This window comes from Pteropus vampyrus, unplaced genomic scaffold (genome assembly GCF_000151845.1).
Source record: "Pteropus vampyrus isolate Shadow unplaced genomic scaffold, Pvam_2.0 Scaffold7, whole genome shotgun sequence".
Taxonomy (NCBI): Eukaryota; Metazoa; Chordata; class Mammalia; order Chiroptera; family Pteropodidae; genus Pteropus; species Pteropus vampyrus.
Window position 1 is genome coordinate 6,774,751 of NW_011888788.1, and position 8,915 is coordinate 6,783,665.

The following is an 8,915-nucleotide window of genomic DNA, read 5'->3' on the forward strand; positions in this document are numbered from 1 at the left end:
TTTAGTAGGCGAGTCTACCTTTCCTGCTATTTAACAGAGGAATCTCATAGGGTAAGAAGGAAAAGAATTGTATCCTGTAGTCATTGAAAATGTTTCTGTTTTCTTGAGCAGAATTAAAAATTCTGGCCTCCTTTTCCTTCATGTATTGTGGCTTTGATAACTTCAGGCTTCATTTAATGATTTTAAATAAGGCTATTAAGCATAGAACAATGAGACTATAATGATTATAGAAATTATATAATAAATAAATAAACATATATAAACAAGAATATGTAAAAATAGATTCCACTAAATTCATTGGTAATAACTCAATCTGGGACATAAGATAGAAAAGCCTTCTTCATAGAAAATGCAAGGGTATAACCATTATCACAGAAGGAGAATAAAGTAGAACAGATGGATTTAGTCAGGCCTGTTATTGACAAAGCTACAAGCTGCTTGCAGACAGATTAAAGCCATCTTAGAGAAGATGAGATTTGAGTTGTTTTGCAACACCTGAGAATTTGATAAGTGAGAGTTAAAATCAGAACTAGATAGCTCTCAGAAATAGTAATGGTTAAAATTGAGACAAGAATATACTCAAAATAGTTTGTTCAGAGTTTCAATCTTTTTAATGTGCTTCCATGAGTTTCTCTACTATTACAAAGTCCACTTAACTAACAACCTACATATTATTTCGTAAAATTAATTGAATGATAAACTAGCGAAGAAAATATGAATTATTCCACACACAATGTTGAGAAAAGGGACTGTTTGGAAAAATATCAAATTAGAGCTTTAACTCTTTTCATATACATACTGAAATAAATTTTAGCTAGTTTAAATGTTAAATTAAAAATGATCATTGAGAAAGACTTAAAAATGAATTTTTAACTATTCTTGGAATATACAAATATTTTAGAAATAAAAATTGAGAAAATCATCAGTTTAAAAGTACATATTGATAAATCTCTGTATAGAGCACTTGATAATATGTCTCAGATGTCTTTAAAACATTTATTTTCTTTGACTTGTAAATCCACTCTCAGAGATCTATTGTAAGGAAATACCAAGATGTAGATATAGTTTGTTTAAATATGTTCGTGGCAGCCTAACTTATAAAAAAAAAAAGAAAAGAAAGAGAAAGAAAGGAAAATGAAAAGAGCATTAAATGTCAAGGAATAGGAGATTAGCCAAATAAATCATAATACATTTGTATGGTGAAATATAATAGTCTTCAAATATGGCATTTGAGCAATGTTTAATAATGAAAGTTTTCAAAATATAATTAATAATAAAAGAAAAAGTATAAATATATCGGTATATCCTAATTTAAAAAAACATTTATGTGCACACATACATACACATATATATTGATTCTAAGTAGTACAGTGCTTCTCAGTCTTGATGCATATTAAAATCACTGGAAATACTTTAAAATATACTGCTGCTTTGACCCATTTTCAGATTCTCATTGATTCGGTCTGGTGCTGCCTGGCCATCTGGATTTTTTTTAAAGTTCCCAAGAGATTTTAATTTGCACCCCCTTCTCCAACAGATTTGAAAATTATGGGCACAAGATTTTTTTTTTTAACTCCTTTTCACTAAACACACTAGGAGAAGCGTGAATATCTACTTAGCCAAAGTAAGAGTTCACCTGGTTGCTGCTACCAAATTTCATGGCATAGCGCTCAAGGAAAAATTCACCTGTATCTTTTAAGAAAAATTCTCCAAAACTTGGAAATAAGGCAAAAGGATGGGTGCACATCTAAGGAACCCATCCAAGGATTATCTGATTATCTTTGTTCTTCAACTATTAACTTTTAATCAGGCTCCAGACTCTGAAGTTAACTGTTGGTTAATTTGGAGATTTTTATATGCTAAAAATTTAAGTGATTTCTATCTAATAGAAAAAGTTATAGAATTTTTTTTTCCCCTCTAAGATATTAACCAGCTTTGTATCTAATTTAACAATCTCATTTCGGCCTTATTGTATTTAAATATTCTTTGAACCAGTTTAATCATCTTGTTGGTTCTCTCATTCATGAGTTAAATAAAATTTTAATACTTATTCACTCTATTTTTATGACTTTTGAAATTCTACCTTGAAACTATTTATGATCAAACATACATTAAATGATAGAAATGAACACAGGAAGCTCGCACCGAGTGGAGATTTATCCAGCATGGACATTTTATCATTTGGCCATGGAAAGCTTCCATCCTTCTGATATTCTCATTACATACTCTCTGTGTGGTTTATAAAACTCCGCGGGCCCTCCGTGCACAAGGTCTAGCCCAAAGTGATTTTTAAATCCACTTCATATTAATGATAGTGAATGCTAAATTAAGTAACTGAAGGAACCAAAATTTTACACTGAAGTAGTTAACAGTCACACTAGTTACTTATCTTACACTACTGGAGATTTGAGTAAATCTAATTTTACAAATCAGTCTTCTGTTTCCATCGACTTTTACAATCACTTCAGAGACAATTTAACATCAGTTGGAGCTCTTCTGCCATCCGCCAAGACTCCCGACACTTTGGCCAGAGTTTTTAATTTTGTTCCCACTATTTTTGTCAAGTATTTAATGATCTACAAAATATTAGATGTAAGCCAGGGGCTTTTCTATTTAAAGAAGCCCTGCAGGAAATTAATTTCTAGAGCAAAAAATTTTTCATGTGTTTCTTAGTTTACCTGTTTAGTAGGTTGGTGCATGATGAGTTTGTTTGGAATGGAATTGTGTTTGTAGATCCTGTTTGCTTTGAGGAAAGACATAGCAGATCTGTTATCTATGGGGAAAAATAAATATCTCCATCAAAGTTGAAAATTGTTAAATCCAGAGTAAATGTCTGTGTCATTTGATGTGAGATTGTCAGATTAACCTGAGAAATGACTGTTAGGTTGGCATTTTGGGTTCTCTCACTTCTATGAAGCAGACTGCAAGTGAGTCATCTTCCTGGGGGTCTGTCCACTTAGGGAGTGGTATTCCTTGTCTCTAAGCACAATGAATCCTTTGATATGGAGAAGCAGATGGTATTGCTTCCTGCATGGCAAATCTTTCCCAAAAGGAATAAGAGGATAGAGTTAGGTCCATCAAAGTTCTCATCTCAACAACTGCCTATGGAAAAAGTGAATACTGAGAAGTCATGTTAAAGGATTTGCCTCAGGTACTCAGCAAATCCCAATTCCCATTGCTCCAAAGAAACCACCCTTATGTGGGGACTAGTCTTGTGGCATCAACACCATAAATGCACCTTGACTTCCTTGGGTTTGGAAAGGAAATTACACATTGCCTGATTCGGTGTCCCTTCTCTTCACTGAATCTCGACCACCAGAAGCCACCAGCCTTTCCTCGAATATTTCCAAAAACAGGAATTCACTTCATTCAAACTATGTTTTCTTAAAGCTTTCTCCCAGTACTAATGGTTTTGTTCCTTGAAGTCTGTTGCAAATTGTCCTCTGCCAATTTGGTACTTCTTGGTAAGTATTCAGTAGATATCTGCAGCCTCCAGTAGTTAGAGTAGGTGATGTTTGCAGGTCTCCTTCTCCGATGACTCTTAAACTAAGTATTACATTATAAGGAAAACGAGTCTCAGAATGAATTTTTCCTTCCATGCAGATATTTATTACACAGAACACACAATTCTAGTTGGACAACCTGTTTTAACAACGCAATGTCCCAGTTTTCTGCTCTTTTGGGCACTCCCAAAAAAACCTGGCAAAAAGGCTTATCTGAAAAAGATGCAACAATATTCTAGTGACAGAATTCAGATGACCTCGTAATCAGAGTAGGTAAGAGCAATGGTTCTTAAAGTGTGTTCCTTGAACCAGCAGCAAAGTATCACTTGAGAATTTCTTAAAAATGCAAATTATCAGACCTCCCCCTTCCAGAATTACTTACTGCAGCTTAACAAGTCCTCCAGGTAAGAATCAGTGGAAAAGAGAATTCCCTAACCATAACAGAACGAAGGACCAAATTTAAGCCTTGGGCCAGCGGAATAGATCAGACTGACTACACACACACACTGTTTATATTATGTGAGATGTTAGTCTCTGTACAATATTTCTAGCCATTCACATATTTTGAACACTGATTTCATCAGTGAAAAATCATTTCTTAAACCCATTATGTTAATTAGCAATCCTCTTCATAGATCATAGGTAGAGTCAAAGCACTTGAAGTAGCTGTCTCAGGAATGTGAGCTTCTGATAAGAATCTTTCAAATGCTAACTGCCTAGCCCAAAAGCATATATTCCTGATTCAGTTACCCACTGTATTTACCAACCGACCACTTCTAAGGTACAGATTACAACTAACACATGCCCATGCCAAAGAATTTTAAATTAAATCACAAATAATTCAAGAGTTTACCTAGAACAAGTGTAATATTTCTTCCTTGTGGTACTATTGAGTCTTGCTCTGTCATTTCTCCCAATTAAACACCCTCATACCTTTATTTATCCTCAATACAATGTGATTTCAAAGCTCTTGACAATCAGTTCTATTCTCCTCCCAGCTTTAAGTAAACCAAAATTAATGAGTATAAAATTTGATAGAAATCATTTGTTTGTTCTGTGGGCTTCCTGATTTAAGGATAAAGGCACTTACACACACACACATACGCACACACACGTTTCACTTTTATGCTCTGGACATCATACCTTAGATTTTGTAAAAACTCAGAGTCCCTTTTTGCCAAGTTTCTCTTGCCTATCTTTATCCTATCTATCCGGGTCAGACATGTGAAAATGTAGACAAGAATAGGGTGGGTGACTCTACTCCACATTTGTAAACAAGAATTCCCAAATATCACACACACACCTTTGATGGCTTGCCAAAGGAGCTGAAGAGGATGATACCTAAAGTTTGTTTTTAAAAACTTTAATAGTTGAGTGTCTATTTTAATGTATATTAATAAAATATAATTAATAAAATTTTTGATTTTATAGATATTCTTAGAATGAAGTTAAGTTTGAGACATTAATTCATGAAATCAATTTTTTTTAAGATTAAGTTAATAATCTAGTGTGTATTTATGCTCAAATTATGAAGGAGGCACAAGAAGCTTAGGGTTTTGGATAAACCCTAACGATAACGGGTCCAGGATATGGGAGACCTGGTCTTGGGTGTCTTCACCATGAGTACCTTTCCTAGGAGAACAAAGATCATGGTTATCAGTATCATTTACCTGTCAAGCAGCATATCATGTCTCCAAAAGAAAGTCGAAAATAACAGAAAATGCCAAAACTCAATTTGCTTAGCAACACATACAATATTGATTCTTTGATAAACCCCATAGAGCTTATCTGCCTTCTTTTAATTCAGGAGAGAAAACATTATATACCAAGAGCAGTACCGCCAGAAAAGATTTAAACCAGAAGAAACTAGAGTTTTGCTTTTGTTAGTGGAGAAATGAAATCATAGCAGATAAAAAGAGTACATGCCTCAAATTAACCATAGGAAAAAAGTACAGACCACATTGACCGTAGTTATGTTATTTTTATACATTCTGGAAACGTTCAATGAGTACAGATAAGACAGGTCACTTCCAAGTTCTCTGATGTTTGTTGTTCCAAGAATACCTTGAGATGAGCACTAGATTGGGAGGTAAAAGATTTGGGTTGCAGATGATGACATACCCTCCAACAAGCTATTTCACCCCTCTGAGCTTCCCTTCCTCCTGTGAGGAAGATGCTCTGACAGCCCTCAAGTTCTAGTTACTCTGTGATATTTTGGACACAGAGTCTTCCAGTCCAAGTTAAGTACATTCAGGATGTCTCATGTTCTTTGGTGTGGCTGGGAATATAGGAATGCGCCCTCCCCCACACACTCTCCATCCCTTTTCCTGATGCAATGTTCATAGATTCTTTTTACTACCTGGTTTGCAGTCATCCATACAGCTCACAAGCCAATGGAAGTTGTCTTAGGTTGGGTACCTCAGAAACAATCCCTTAGACAAGGATTTGTATGCAAGTGATTTATTAAGGATGCACTCCCAGGAAAAAACCAGAAAGGAAGAGTCACAGTCATGAGTCAGGTGTGGAATATGCAGAAACTGGGGAATGGCCACACAGAACAGTGAGAGATCCCAGGGGGCTGAGCAGAGTGCCAACAACATCCACTACTGAAGGCAAGACTGTCAGTGAGCTGGAATATACAGCAGCTCCCTTTGCACGGTTGACCTGGTCATGTGAGCACAGAAATATTTTGTTTCGATAAAAATGAGTGTCTTTTTTTTTTTTTTTGGTCTTGGATTCTGTCCGTTAATGCAGTCCTGAGTGGAATCATTTTATTTAGGACATAACTAGACTCGTTTTTTATGTGACCAGGTGAAGCAACTGGGGATGGGATTACAGGATAGTTAACGAGAATACTGGGCTCTTTTGGGGATGGTCACTTGGAGATCAGATTACAGGGTAGTTAAGATTTTGTGCTCTCTTGAGGGGTCTGAATAAAAGCATTCTAAAGTGTGTTAACCTAGATGCATAGAAACAATTGACAGAGTTTGGTTAAAGCAAAGATAAGTTGTCCAGTAAAGAAGTTATATGCCTAGGGTGTGACTACCTACCATGACTTGCCCATTTAAGAATTTATGATCGGATCACCCTGCGAGGTTACTTGCCACAGAACTCTTTTTTGGTCCTCACTTTGGAATATAAACATTTTCATCATTTCTCTCCTCGACAAGATGGAGGAGAAGATCTGAAAGCAAAAGGCTTCTAGCCAGAGCTCCCACAGCTATTCTTTAGGGACAATCACTCCACTCCAGCTGCGAGCCGGATGTGGCTGCACTCACAGTTGCACTCAGTAAATATTGGTTAAATGGATGAACTAATTACTATGGTTTACTTTGACTATGATCAGTATAAATGAGATGAGGTTTGGTTTTGCCTTTCCCTCTCTCCTGGTCAGTGAGTCCTCCTTGCTTCAGTTCCAAGTAAACAATCAGGAACTGTTGCATAATACAAACCTCAAAGCTAAATACCACATTTGGACACATTTGCAAAATAGACAAAGGAAATATTGGCATTTTTGAAAAGGGAGAATTTAGGCATAATCAGTGTTGGTTGTGGCTGGCTGCCCTGTTGCAATTAGGAGATGCCAAAGCTAGCTACATTGAAATGCCAGGCCACCCCAGAGCCAGGTCCTTAAAAAGCAAAAACCAAGCCAAGCTGCCTGTCAGCCATGCTGTCATTAATCTCAGAATAGCCCAGGGAAGGGGCTCATTGGGGAAGTCAAATTTCCATTCTCAAAAGAAACCAGATCAGGACTGTATCCGTTTATATAACCAGGTGTATAGACGTAGAGTCTCATTTAGGAATAGGGTGGGGTGTGGTGGTTTGGAAAATAAATAAACCAAGCTTGAAAGCAATTGGGCTCTAATGGTAGTCAGTGCCTCCCCTCAGAGACACTGAGGGAGATGATGACAATTCTATGAGCTGGTTGAAAATCTTTCACTTGAGATGGTTCATAAGCCAAATTCTCCTATAAGGAACACGTTCATGCCATCAAATATTGAGAAGAACATGGTGGGGAGAAAAGAAAGATAGAACCTCCGACCTCGATGGTTTCCTAAATGCGACAGAACCATGTACTTGCCTTTCTAGATGGTTTTATCATCGGCTTATCGGTTTCCCATTGGATATTTGCAAACCCCTTCAGCTCTACGTGATGCTGTGCATGAATCCAACTATTCTGGAAGCATAAGAGGAACCTGTGGTTATTGTTAAAAATACAAATTCTAGCCCCACCTTCATAGATCTCTTTCCACAGGTGATGTGACTGGGAATTTGTGTTTTAACAAGTAACTAGAAAGGATTAGATGCAAGGAGGCCTCAGGTCATGCTACTGCGAAGCCCTATTATAAGCACTTGTGACTTATCCATGAACCACATAATGGGCATAAAATGGTTGTATGATGGAAAATCAATTCACTCATGGGCCATTTATTCTTCATATTTGAAAGAAAATCTTTTGATTCAACTAAGAAATTTATTAAAACTAGCGGTGCCCACTATGAAAAGAGAATGAGGTTGAATTTTTTTTTTTTCATGCACAAGAATGTTCAAAATAGAAGAACAGGGAGCTATGTCCAGTCCGCACTGTAAAGATAGAAGAACAGGGAGCTATGTCCAGTCCGCACTGTAAAGAATTTACACAACCACTGACACAGCAGTTTTAATAAATTTTTAATGATAGAAGTGTAAACAAAACCTTGCTATCTGTTATCTGCTAAAATTATTCTTTGCTCTGGACCTTAGTTTGGCATTTGGATATGCACTTTAATTATTATCATTTTCAGAGGAAGAATTTATTAGGACAATCCATAGAGTCTCTAATATGCAGAATCTCTGTTTTCTCCCTTTTGAGCTCTAACGACCTTAAAGAATAAGTCTTAACTTTTACAGACTCTTATTTGGGGAAGATGAGAAGTCCTCGGCATGCTTTTCCTGATAAGCATCTTCCCTTTGCATTCTGAATGAAAGATTTCATCTCATGAAAGTCAGCCAGTGTGTCCACCCTCTGAGTGCAGGACACTGCTGTGAGACATTTAGAACCCATGACCCCATGGAGCTTTCAGTATGCTTGGGAAGCAAATGTTGGCAGAAGTCTGTAGCTCCCATTGGATGGGCAAAGTGAAATAATGGCAGATAGTGCAGCAGCAGACATATAAGCAGAGAGTCAGGTTCCCCAAGTGGGACACTCAGCTTCTTCCACCAACCAGCTCTGTGATCTTGGTTGGCTGATTTTCAAGTTGTTTATAAACTTGTACTTTATTCTTTTCATGCTTATTATGGAGATAATGTGGTTTAAAGTAGCACTTCTCAAACTTCTGATGCTTGGTGGTCTTGTGCAGTAGCTGATCTGATCCAGTAGGTGTGGGGTGGAGCCAAAGATTCTGTGTTTCTAACAAGCTCAAGGTGATGCTT

At 36.8% G+C, this 8,915-nt stretch overlaps 1 protein-coding gene across 3 annotated transcripts in view; it reads left to right on the plus strand.

Annotated features, from left to right (window-relative positions):
• SNAP25 (synaptosome associated protein 25) overlaps positions 1-8,915 on the plus strand; it is an 87,828-nt gene that overhangs the window by 37,957 nt on the left and 40,956 nt on the right. The window lies entirely within an intron of this gene.